A 13,013-nucleotide genomic window follows, 5' to 3' on the forward strand; every position below is an offset into this window, starting at 1 on the left:
AGTTATGATCTTGAAAAGTTGCAGCTGTGGCCGTTTAGAAAAAATCTAATCAATTTTATTTATATAGCACTTTTAAAACAACAACTGTTGACCAAAGTACTGTACAATAGAATAATAAGATAAAATTTAAAAGGAAAGTAAAATAAAAGATAAGAAAATAATAAGAATAAAATGATGACAAACTCACTCAGAATTAAAAGCCAAGGAGTATGTCAGGGCTGTGTGTGCGGGCAGGCGGAGATGAGGATCCAAACACAGGACTCAGCTTTATTACTGGCCAAAAACCAAACCATGAACTGAGCAATGATACAGGCAAGTGTGAGGGTGCAACACAACACTGACACAGAGAAACACGGGGATTAAATACACTGGGGCGAAATCAGAGAATGGAAAACAGGGGGGAGACACAGCTGGGAGAGATTAGGGCTAATGAGACAGCGGGGGGGGGGGGGGGGGGGGAACATACTAAATCATCATCATCATCATGGCCTGACAAGAGATCAAGAAAATAACCAAAAATACCAAAATCAAACCAGAACATAAGAAACTCATAATGCTGGGTCATAGTGACCGAGAACTGTGACAGAGTAAAAATGGGTCTTTAAACGAGTTTTAAAAGTATCCAGTGTTGGAGAGGTCCTGATATGTTAAGTCAGTTTATTCCACAGTTTCGGAGCAGTCACAGCAAAAGCCCGATCTCCTCTGTGTTTTAATCTGGACCTACAGACAACAAGAAACATTTGGTCCGCAGACCTCAAAGATCTCGGTGGAGTATACCAATTTGGAAGATCAGAAAAATATATAGGAGCTAGTCCATGCAATGTTTTAAAAACAAGTGTCAAGATATTAATTAATCAATTTGAAAACTAACCTGCAGCCACTGTAGCAAAACAAGTATAGGGAATATGTGCTCTCGCCTGTGCATGCAAGTCAATTGGCAAGTCGGCCAGTTGATGACGAGGTAACACCAGAGTAGAGCCTGTCTCAGAAGTCGAGTCGACTGAAAGTTATACCAGTGATGATAACTTCACAGGCATAAAATAGTATTTCTGCACCAACAAGGTACCAAAGAGCTATTAACTAATAAAATGGCATAGCTTGGTATGCTATATGTCCTTAAAAAAAGTGAAAAAATTGGACAAATGAAGGACAAAAGAAGAGCTGGCATATACAGCAGATAAAGAGATGCACCTGACCTCACCAAAGCATTATCAGAAACATCTTGCAGATGTTGGTTTGGTGGTATTCCAGTCAGTGGTTTTGGACATTTTGTCAAAATACATGAAATTATGAATGCATAAAATATGGTCAGATTTTGGTCGGTCATGTTCATCTGGATTGCTTGGATGTCATTCTGAAAAATGAAGTCAGTGACCAAAAATGCACTGTCCCAGCATTAAGAACATACATGTGTCAAAAGAAACACACAACAGAACACTATGAGTCACTATGAGTCATGGAGTGGCCTCCAAGGAGCTCAGACCTCAAGATTAATGGAGCAGCAAGAGATCATTTCACAGACAAAGACAGTCAACATCCAAAGAGAGCTTTAGAGTGTCCTTCAGGAAGCCTGGACAGCTATTGCTGAACACTGTAAGAAACTGCACTGACGTTTGCCTAAGAGAGCCCAGGGTGTGCTAAAGAATAGCGGTAGCCAAGTATATGCCTTTATTCTGTGCATATGTACATGTATCAACAAACCACTGCAGAAGAGAGCGGTGGCTCTACACGTATAGTAACTGCTTTCAGTAAGACAGGATGTTTTTTGTGCTTTATTGTATAATTGGATTTCTAAGAGTTGCACGACACACACTTTATGTTCAGACATATTATAGAGTATGATACAGACAGGGCAGGCCCCACTTTTAAACTTGGTCCAAGCACCACTGTCAGTGATATATTGAGTAATACTGGCCAGCTATAAAGCATGAAGCGCCTTGAGGCGACTTTTGTTGTGATTTGGCGCTATATAAATAAAATTGAATTGAATTGAATTGAATTGAATTTTCCATTCCCTCAATGTGTCTTGGAACAGCATCTTAGCTGTGTAGGTTGTATGCCAAATGAAGGATTTCAGTGAAGAAGTTCAGACACAGCTGCTCATGTCAAGGAAAGAATAATTTATTGGAAAAAGTTTTACAGTTTTGGAGGAAAAGGCTGTGCCCTTTTGGGGAGCTGGTCTACAGCAGCTCCCCTGCATTAGTCCAATCTAGCTTTTCTAGCTGGTTCAGTCAAAGTTCTGCATGTACATTATAGAACTACAGAGAATTCTGCAGTTATTGGTGAAACATCAATAAGTCATTCTTTATTGACCAAGTGACTCTCAGCTATTTAATGCGTGTCTGTGTAGGACATCTACAGACAGAGACATACAGAGACTTTGCAAACCGAAGGCAAGTGTTTTTAAAAGTGAATCACATCATTTTCTCTTATCCTAGTCGATTAATATTCATGAATATGAACAACCTCTACCCTGATTTTAAAAACTCAAAAATAAGTTTTTAAACTCCACTAAGATGAAGAAACACATTTCCATTGTAGTATGGATGTTTTAGGAAAAAGTGGTTAAGTTATGTTCCATCTGGCTGCTTTACGGTGGAAGACATTATATTCCACTTCATCCATTTAGTTTCTCACTGAGTCATTCACTGAACACCACTCGGTGAATCTGTGTTATGTAGGAGGTATGAAGTGATTAATGGCTCAAAATAATGGATTTGTGTTGTACTAGGAGGAGGGCAAACAAGTAACACAAGATTGTGTACGGCGCACAACGTACATGACATTAAAGACATCTGAAACACAACAAACTGCTTTTGTTTTGCAGACAGTCCTCTTTTTTGGATGTAGACTTTCTTATCTAACGCAGCACACACTCCCACAGTCTCTCAACTACTGTGGAAGATGGAACCTGCTTGATTATTTTGATCATGGCATTTATTAAAGGGGAACTCCAAAGATTTCACACATAAGCTAATAGCAGTGCTGTTTAGCCTATGGAAGCAGCTGGTTAATGTTTTCGTTGGCTCTGGAGAAGTATTGTCTGGTTGTGCTTGAAGTTTACAAGTTAGAGCTCTACTCTCAGAACGATGGGATTTGAAATGCATTAAAATTCACCAAACAGGGATAGTCTAAGGGAAAAAAAGGATGATTTCCATTATGAGAAATGTTTTTAAAAGTTGATCCATGCTAAGGATTAGAAGGGGGACTTACTCTGCTCTGTTCTTTTGAATGTCTTACATTGTAATTCAGGGGTGGGGAACTCCAGGTCTCGAGGGCCGGTTACCTGCAGGTTTTAGGTGTGTCCTTGATCGAACAGTGCTGATTTAATTGGCTTGAACTTGATCCCGTGATTTAGGTGTGTTGACCCAGGGTGAGATCTAAAACCTGCAGGACACCGGCCCTCGAGACCTGGAGTTCGACACCCCTGTTGTAATTTGTCAGGTATTCATAGTGCAGCAACACATTGTTCAAGTTACCGATGAACGCGAATCCAGTCTGTGAAGCTTAAGAGGTAGATCTGGAAACAATAAGTTGGTGACCCTTCCACCAGCAACCATCTACAAGACAAAGATGCTGGTAATACTGTGAGTGGTACTGATGGGACTGAGCTAAGAACTGACCAGGAATTTTGAAAGTCTCATAAGGTTGCAAGATCTGATCTCATGGATTTTTAATATTTAATATCATGATGCTGGAACCCCGCTTTATGTTTCTTATAACATGAAGTCAAGTCTCCTGTCCTTATACCGCAAAGCCACAATGCCAGGATTCAGTTGGATTTGCATGTGTGTGTCTGTCTGTGTATCTGTGTGTGTTATCATTCTGGCTGTAAACACAATAGCTTGAAAAAGATTTAAATCATTTCTAATAAAACTTTGACTCATGTTAACAATCCGTTCAAAATTGTCTTACATCCACCATGGTCTTTAACGTCAGCTCAATGACTTATTGGTCTAAAATTGACAAAAAGCCTTTTAACTTGTGTCGTTTGCATTGTCAATACATAGAAAGTGCTGTATGAAGATTTAAAATATCATGTCACATTTGACCTCTGACCTTTCCTTCAAGGTTGGTAGAATTATCTTAAGGTCAAAATGATAACATATAGGCTTATATGTGTCTACTGCATTACAAACTTCTTAAAGTATGTTTAAAAAGAACAAAGTGCACACAATGAATATATGCAAAATATAATACTATTCATTTAACAGCAAATACTGCCCAGAGAGTGAGCAGAGAGCTTTTTGTTTTATTAAGCAGTGATCATATCCCCCAGAAAAGGTTTCGTTAGTTATTTTCTGAGTAACCAGCCCCACAAGAACCCTGCAAACATGGATTCATGATATGAATCTTACCTGATTGATTGTGAGTGGTTGCTGATTGATAAAATCACACAGCAAAGATATTGCTGCACCAAAAACCTTCTCATGGATGACGTGGATGATCTTTCCAACTGCCAGCTGTTTTACTTTCCAAGCCGTAGTGAAACTTGAAAGTGAAACAAAACAGGAAGACACAATGTTTTTGGCTTAAGAGTAAAAGTTGCACCTTATATGATGGTTTGGGTTCCAATCTGCCCTCTGGCTACGTCAAACACAGGTTCAAACCCAAAGTTGTTCTATTTGCAAGAAGATTCTCACACAGTTCTTTGTTTCCACGATCATGAGCAGAAGAAAAAGGTTTATACACTAACACCACTATTTGCCAATGCCCTACCCCAGACTTGTCTTATAAAAAATGAAATTTTTGCATTGATTTGATTAATATTTAATATTATGCATGTTTGCAAGAGGAGGAAGCAATTATTTAAGAGTCCTCAGTGCTACTTGGATTCTTAGAGAGTTTCATCACAGATCCAGATGTAATTATAAGTCATTCAAGAGGGTGTCTCTGAAGTAATGGGGACAATCAGGTCTTAATGTTAATAAATACAACAGCAAGTGTTCACAAAAAGGAAGTTTGAGCTCCACCTGAGGCTGGCTCAGTATGAGCATATCATACTGCCACACACCTTTCACTTGAAAGGGGAAACTTTAACAGCAGCGAGATCAAACTGAAAAGGTTCACGTGTCCAGTCAACTGCTCTGAGTTCACCTTAAGGTTAGACGCTTTGCCAGAAGCCAATGTTCCCCAAATATAATAGTTTCTCTGGGGAGTTGTGCCACGTTTGATTTAGTTGATATGTGTTTGCACTCTGAAATCACTTTTTAAGTCCACTGAGATAACTCAGACAGCAGCTTCAAAGATAAGACAGCTGAGGCATGGCACAGGTCGGGCTGCTCAGCTTTTGGTCTTTGTTTTTTAGGGTGACTGACATGTCGCGTTGCCTCATCCTCTTGTGTTTACACCAACAAACAACCAAACCTTACCTTCCAGCTAGTAACCATTACTAAGGTGCTGCCCTTAATCATGCAAGGGTTAAGTGCTAAGGCAGGAGAAACACAGCCCTGCACTGTACTCTGTTTGATTTACTGAAGGTGCAGTTGATTTATACTGCTAGGTACTTGAAAAACTCCCTCGGGCAGGAGTGGTACTTGCAAGAAAAGATATATTGTGTTTTAAACAAATCATAGTAGGTTACTTAGAATCCCAAGAGCAGCTACAAACCACAGTGACTCTTAACAAAGGATTCAATGATGCCTTGAGAAATATCTGTAAACATTTTAAAGAGGTGGAAGCATCATTTAGGTGAGACAGTTTGACTTATTGCTTTGCAGTCTGTATTGCTTAAAGAGTTGTTTAATGTGACAGTTTTCTTGCGCTTTGTCACCTTAAGAAAACTCTCGAGTCTGTTAAAAAGTAAAAAATGGGATTTTGAGAAAAGGCAAAAAGTAGCTCTCCCTCAGTGCTGGCTGCTGTTTGATTTTGTGGCGGTGCAGTTGCATTTGTCATGTTGAACTTTTGGAACATTTCCCAAAATCAGAGAAAGAAACTTTCAAAGATAAAAGAAAAAACTGCCCAGGGACAGGCCAAGAAGTCCCGCTGGCTATAAAAGGATCTTCAAGCAGAACAAATGGTTGTTCTGTGAGTTGATGCAATCCCAGCTAATATTCCTTTTGATTCTTTAGAGTTAGCGGGGCTGTGATCTGTCAAGACTCTGCAAAGGTTAAAGTTCCAACAACACTTGTGAACAACTTGACTTTTTTGACTGACATGTTTTGACTTGCAGCCTTCATTAGCATGCTTTCAGTTTGTGGCCTTCATTAGGGTCATCATCAGCCTGACCAAGGCGACAAGCCCAAAGATGTGGTCAGGGACGTTTTTCTAAATACTTTAGTTTTAAACTTTAACCTTTTCTGTGTGCATGTTAGAAGAAAGGGATGTTGTGGTGGAAACCTCGACTCTTTCTACATATGTCAAGACTCTTTTATTTGGAGATTAACTATGGGAGTGGGATCATGGCTCCAGGCACACTCCTTCCGGTTCTTATCTACATGTGTTCCCCCAGTTCTACAAGCTGTTCATTCTCGTTTACGTACCCCACCATCGCTCCACTTTCCAGTTCTTTAACTTCTTCACTCCTATTCAGTACATGGGGATCTGCCAGGCCCGGGAGCCGTCGCCAGTCTCCTTCAAGGCCTTCACCAAACCGCAGCTCAACTCATGTCCAAGCCGTTCACCTTTACCTACACTGTTAAAAAAACCATCCTAAAACAACGGTAATATTCCGGCAGCTGGGGCGCCAAAAATACGACCGTAAAATAACAGAAAATAACTGTCCCATAAAAATACAGTTATTTCCAGTAATGAAAATACAATTAATTGCGCTAATTTGACATGGGATCTCGCCTTCTTCAAGTGCCGCTAAACGTTAAATCAGGAACATGTTAATGTGATTAAACAATGAAACCATCTATAAATAGGAAAAAAAAAACATCTTAAAAAAATGGTAATATTCCGGCAGCTGGGGCACCAAAAATACGACTGTAAAATAACAGAAAATAACTGTCCCATAAAAATACGGTTATTTTCAGTAATGAAAATAGAGTTTGTTGCGCTAATTTGACATGGGATTCTGCCTTTTCCAAGTGCTTTTAGACATTAAATTAGGAACATTTTTACGCGATCAAACAATGAAATTACCTATAAACAAGGTCACTGAATGTGGAAATATGAATCATAATACGTAAATGTACAGAAATATACAGTTAACAGTTGGTTTAAGTAATAATTGATTGCATGCCCTGGGACAGACTGACAGAGGCGAGGCTGCCATATCGCACCATCGGCCCCTTTGGCTATCACTAGTAGGCGGTAGGTGAAGAGTCTTGACCACGGACACAACGACGGGGAGTGTCTGAGCCAGGGCGCGAACCGGCAATCTTGTGATCACAAGGCAAACTGCCAACTCTTGAGCCACGAACGGCCTAACTAGCAATGATAATAATACTTATGTGATGTAACACAAGCTTATAGGGATCATGCTATATACTTTTCCATAGCATTACATTTGAATTCAACAGTTCAATCTTTCAAATAACGGACAGGTATTTGTGAAATCATGATACATTTGTGAATGTATTTTAACAATCTAAATATGCATATGTACAGACAGATACATTTAATAATCATGACAATTATGTTGTATTACATTACAGTGATTTAACGTTAATTTACATTCAAAATGTGAAGTCAAAGTCTATTTACGTAACTTTAATGATATTCTAGAAGAACAGAACATTACTGTAAAATGCACAGTAAAATACCTTCATATTAGGTTTTTTTCCTACGGTCGCAGCCATACCCGCGACCTTGTTGTTAGTTCACATTCATTGGCCGATGGTTAGCGTCATGTTATTTATATTAATTGCAATTCCTACCTCTACATTTCTTTTTCAAAATATATAATTAGCACAGCGTGTCCGTGCAATGTCTTACATTGTGGCATGCAGAGAAATCTTAACAAAGAAGCTCACAGAGAGAGATTGAGCTTGTTATTTAACCCCAAACTGGTAGGGGGAGCTCCTTAATAAAACACTTGTGGTGCTACAATATGCCTCAAGGTTCAACAACAGCACAACAGAAGTCACTCATGGTACAGCACTCGGTACCACTTTACAATAAGGCTCCCCTTATAGATGCTAATAAATAGTTTATAGCTATATTATTAATTAATTTGTAAATGCTTTAAAAACCATTATTAATGGTTTATTATGCATTAGTTAAGGGTGAGAAAGAGGAAAAAAACTGACCGGTTTCTTGCCAAATAGTGAGCCAAATGTGTTCACCTATATATTTCATCTAGAGTTGCTATATTAAACATTTCAGACTAAGTTACTATCCTGTAAGCACATCAGCATTTGTAAACATATTTTTTATCATATAAAATTGTACTTCAGAAATGCATTATAAATATCCACAACTATCAATCGGAGCTTTGTTGTAAAGTGTAAAGCATAAAACCATTTATTAATGAATAATAAATATTTATAAATGCCAAATGGGAGCCTTATTGTAAAGTGTAAAGCATAACACCATTTATTTATGACTACTAAACATTTATAAATGCCAAATGGGAGCCTTATTGTAAAGTGTAAAGCATAACACCATTTATTAATGACTACTAAACATAAATGACAAAAGAGAGTTTTGTTGTAAAGTTTAAAACATGTCAACATTTATTAAGGACTAATAAACATTTATAAATGCCAAATGGGAGCCTTATTGTAAAGTGTAAAGCATAACACCATTTATTAATGACTACTAAACATAAATGACAAAAGAGAGTTTTATTGTAAAGTTTAAAACATGTCAACATTTATTAAGGACTAATAAACATTTATAAATGCCAAATGGGAGCCTTATTGTAAAGTGTAAAGCATAACACCATTTATTAATGACTACTAAACATTATAAATGACAAAAGAGAGTTTTGTTGTAAAGTTTAAAACATGTCAACATTTATTAAGGACTAATAAACATTTATAAATGCCAAATGGGAGCCTTATTGTAAAGTGTAAAGCATAACACCATTTATTAATCACTAATAAACATTTATAAATGACAAAAGATAGCTTTGTCGTAAAGTTTAAAACATGTCAACATTTATTAATCACTAATAAACATTTTTAATTGCCAAAAGTGAGTCTTAAATGTATAATGTCACCATTTATAACACTTAGACCTAAATTACAATCAGTGCTTGAAATAACATTTAACTACTGTCAAAAATGGCAATGTATTGTAAGAGTAACACATGTAACATTAAATGTGTTTTTTAAAACACCAAACAGTCACCCACTCCAAAAAAAGTTCATGCCAGACTGGTTCAAACTGGAAATATTTTTTGTATGTCCTTAAATAAGCGTCCCAGTGGTCCATCAGGGTGTCGCGCTCCAGTTCCTCCTTAAGAAAAGTCAGTTTCTCTCGCTCCTTGTTAAGAAGGGCAGTTGCAGTAGGGGCAGGATTAGAAGAAGAATCTAAAGAAAAAACAATTATTAAATTACAATACTAAAATAATTTATAATCTAAACTTGGGAAACTCAAATAAAATATTGATTAAAAACGGTTACAACTTGAATTTATAAAAAGCCACTTTGTAAAAATTATGTTATATACACATGTGGTGGTTCAGACATTTCTAAAACAAGGCAAATAATTCTTATGTGTACTGCCTTACCAGGGTGTTTAATATAAATTTAATGATGCACATAAACAAAACTAAAAATATACAACTAAGTGATATCAATCGTTTGGAATAACCAATAGTAATAGAGCTATTCACATGTTATGTGATGTTAGTTAGCCACTGTAGCTAGCAGCCAAATGGCTCGGTAGCTAGCTAGCTAGCTAGCATTATACTCACCTTCATGTCTAACTGCTGACGTCGTTGGCTTAGTGCAATCTAGATCATCCAGTCTCTGCTTTTTGTATCTCTTCGAACGTGTGCTAACTGTGTAAGTCGCAGACGCACACAAATTTTTATCTTCTGCTCCATCCATGGTGCAGCAACTTGAACGAGCGCCTTCAGTGTGTCTGTTCGTGCCCCTTTGGCTTGACCTTCCAGAGCGCTCCACTGCCTGTCGCGCTCTGAGAGGAGGGGCTTTCCTTAATAAAGTTAACTGTGATTGGATGGTTGTATAAGCTCCTCTGCGTTTAAATTAAATTTGTTTTCCCTCCCTTTGGCGGCAGAACATATTTCTTTAGCATGAATCCAGCGGGTTAGATCTACATAACAAAGTCGGAGATACATTATAACAGGTGAGACAATCCTCTTTTTTGCGTGGGACTATTTTTGATTATAGGGCTTGTTTTATATAGCATGTGAAGTTCTTTAACTCTGAACCGATTTGCACTAGACTCCCATAGAGTATTTTACGGTGTTTCGAGGTGATAATAAAATAAATTACTCATTTTTTCCCACCAGAATGTCTCTGGGAATGAGATTGCGCGCCAGAATAGAAGGAAAACAAACTAAATATAAGGCACTAAGGCTCATTAAATGGCTGCAGAAGAAACACCTGCTAAAAAAGAAGCTTAGATGTCCTGTTTGTCACCATAAGATGAAAATGATTTCCGTGGTGAAGAAAGACCAATATATGTGGTATGTATAATGCATGATAATGTAGTGCATGTAGTAAATATAACAAAATATTTCGGTTATCAATGCAAGAGGGAGCATTAACATCTTTTCATTATTATTTTCTTCATACTTAATTTTGTGATTATCTTTTCAATTAATGCTCTTGTTTAAAGGTCCATTTCTTTACTTAACTCATTTGTATGTTCTCAGGTGCTGCAAAAGAGCAAGTCATAGGAAAGTTTCCAGAACAATTAGAACTAGCTCCCTCTTTGAGAAATCAAAAACATCTCTTTTCAGTTGGATGAAGTTCATTTACAGGTATATGTAGATGTAGACATTAATAGCAATGCACCTTTCATAATTGAACACCAATACGAGACTTGTGAAATAAAATTAGGGCCTCAGTAAGTAATAATTGCCTCAATTTCTATCACAGATTTTCACAAGGGCTCAGGCTCAGACAAATAGATATGATCGATGATGAAGTGGCTGGCAGCTCCAGAACACTAAGTAGCATGGCAAGACACATTCGACATGTTTGTATACGTGCAATTAAAAGACACAGAATAAACAATGGACACCGTCTTGGTGGTGACAGAGAATTTGTGGTTATAGATGAAAGATGTCTCCGTCATCAGCGAAAGGTTGGTAAACTCTCAGACAGGTTTGTTAGAATCAATGCAGATCTGAATGTGTCCTCTAAACATGGAAACCTTTACCATAAGTAAAAAAAATTAGTAGAAGCAACCATCTTTTTGAATGTTTCTTTGTAGATATTCTGTTTAATTTTATTCTTCTTGTTTTCAGTATGCACGTGGACGCTTTGGAAATGCATGGAAAAGGAAGAAATGGGTATTTGGAATGATGGGAATTAAAGACAAAAGGCGAAGGCTCGTGTTAAAACTTGTTGAAAAACGATCAAGGCGCCACCTTGTTCCTCTGATCAGACAGCATGCTAAGTTGGGTAGTGCCATTATCAGTGATGAGTGGAGAGCCTACAAGAATGTTTTGACAAACATAGGGTACAGACATTACACTGTAAATCACAGCAGGTGGTTTGAATCAGAATCAGAATCAGAATACTTTATTGATCCCTGGGGGAAATTATTTTTTGTTACAGTGCTCCATTTTGTAGATCCTCAATCTGGCAGTCATACACAGCATATCGAAAGGGCTTGGATGACCATCAAAGGACATGTCCGTAGATTAAGGAAATCGCACTGAGAAGTTGCTGGAGGAACACCTGATGGTTCTTGAGTGGTCATCTTGGCTTGGTTCGCGACACCCTGATGGACCACTGGGACGCTTATTTAAGGACATACAAAAAATATTTCCAGTTTGAACCAGTCTGGCATGAACTTTTTTTGGAGTGGGTGACTGTTTGGTGTTTTAAAAAACACATTTAATGTTACATGTGTTACTCTTACAATACATTGCCATTTTTGACAGTAGTTAAATGTTATTTCAAGCACTGATTGTAATTTAGGTCTAAGTGTTATAAATGGTGACATTATACATTTAAGACTCACTTTTGGCAATTAAAAATGTTTATTAGTGATTAATAAATGTTGACATGTTTTAAACTTTACGACAAAGCTATCTTTTGTCATTTATAAATGTTTATTAGTGATTAATAAATGGTGTTATGCTTTACACTTTACAATAAGGCTCCCATTTGGCATTTATAAATGTTTATTAGTGATTAATAAATGTTGACATGTTTTAAACTTTACGACAAAGCTATCTTTTGTCATTTATAAATGTTTATTAGTGATTAATAAATGGTGTTATGCTTTACACTTTACAATAAGGCTCCCATTTGGCAATTATAAATGTTTATTAGTCCTTAATAAATGTTGACATGTTTTAAACTTTACGACAAAGCTATCTTTTGTCATTTATAAATGTTTAGTAGTCATAAATAAATGGTGTCATGCTTTACACTTTACAATAAGGCTCCCATTTGGCATTTATAAATATTTATTATTCATTAATAAATGGTTTTATGCTTTACACTTTACAACAAAGCTCCAATTGATAGTTGTGGATATTTATAATGCATTTCTGAAGTACAATTTTCTATGATAAAAAATATGTTTACAAATGCTGATTGTGCTTACAGGATAGTAACTTAGTCTGAAATGTTTAATATAGCAACTCTAGATGAAATATATAGGTGAACACATTTGGCTCACTATTTGGCAAGAAACCGGTCAGTTTTTTTCCTCTTTCTCACCCTTAACTAATGCATAATAAACCATTAATAATGGTTTATAAAGCATTTACAGATTAATTAATAATATAGCTATAAACTATTTATTAGCATCTATAAGGGGAGCCTTATTGTAAAGTGGTACCCAGCACTCTCTCTACAAAACAACAACTGTCAGTGACGCTGCACCACGGCGTAAACACAACATTCAAGATAACAGTTTAAAGTAACGTAACCATAAACAATAGAACAAGAACATCTAAACAGCAGCACATG

The 13,013-nt window shown here is 37.0% G+C and overlaps 3 long non-coding RNA genes across 4 annotated transcripts in view; 2 read left to right on the plus strand and 1 right to left on the minus strand.

The window, feature by feature from the left end:
- Nucleotides 1-13,013, plus strand: part of LOC145430852 (uncharacterized) — a 407,956-nt gene that overhangs the window by 228,497 nt on the left and 166,446 nt on the right. The window lies entirely within an intron of this gene.
- On the minus strand, nt 8,731-10,226 carry LOC145420493 (uncharacterized). The gene is made up of 2 exons (XR_013901814.1): nt 9,809-10,226; nt 8,731-9,422 (listed from the first exon to the last, which is right to left on the minus strand). It is a non-coding gene; the product is annotated as an uncharacterized LOC145420493 (long non-coding RNA).
- On the plus strand, nt 10,129-11,543 carry LOC113029031 (uncharacterized). Of its 2 annotated transcripts, none has more exons than XR_013901819.1 (3): nt 10,129-10,203; nt 10,370-10,546; nt 11,333-11,543. It is a non-coding gene; the product is annotated as an uncharacterized LOC113029031 (long non-coding RNA). The 2 variants fall into 2 exon arrangements; XR_013901821.1 differs by lacking the exon at nt 11,333-11,543 and adding an exon at nt 10,736-11,141.

Source organism: Astatotilapia calliptera, chromosome 2 (genome assembly GCF_964374335.1).
Source record: "Astatotilapia calliptera chromosome 2, fAstCal68.1, whole genome shotgun sequence".
Taxonomy (NCBI): domain Eukaryota; kingdom Metazoa; phylum Chordata; class Actinopteri; order Cichliformes; family Cichlidae; genus Astatotilapia; species Astatotilapia calliptera.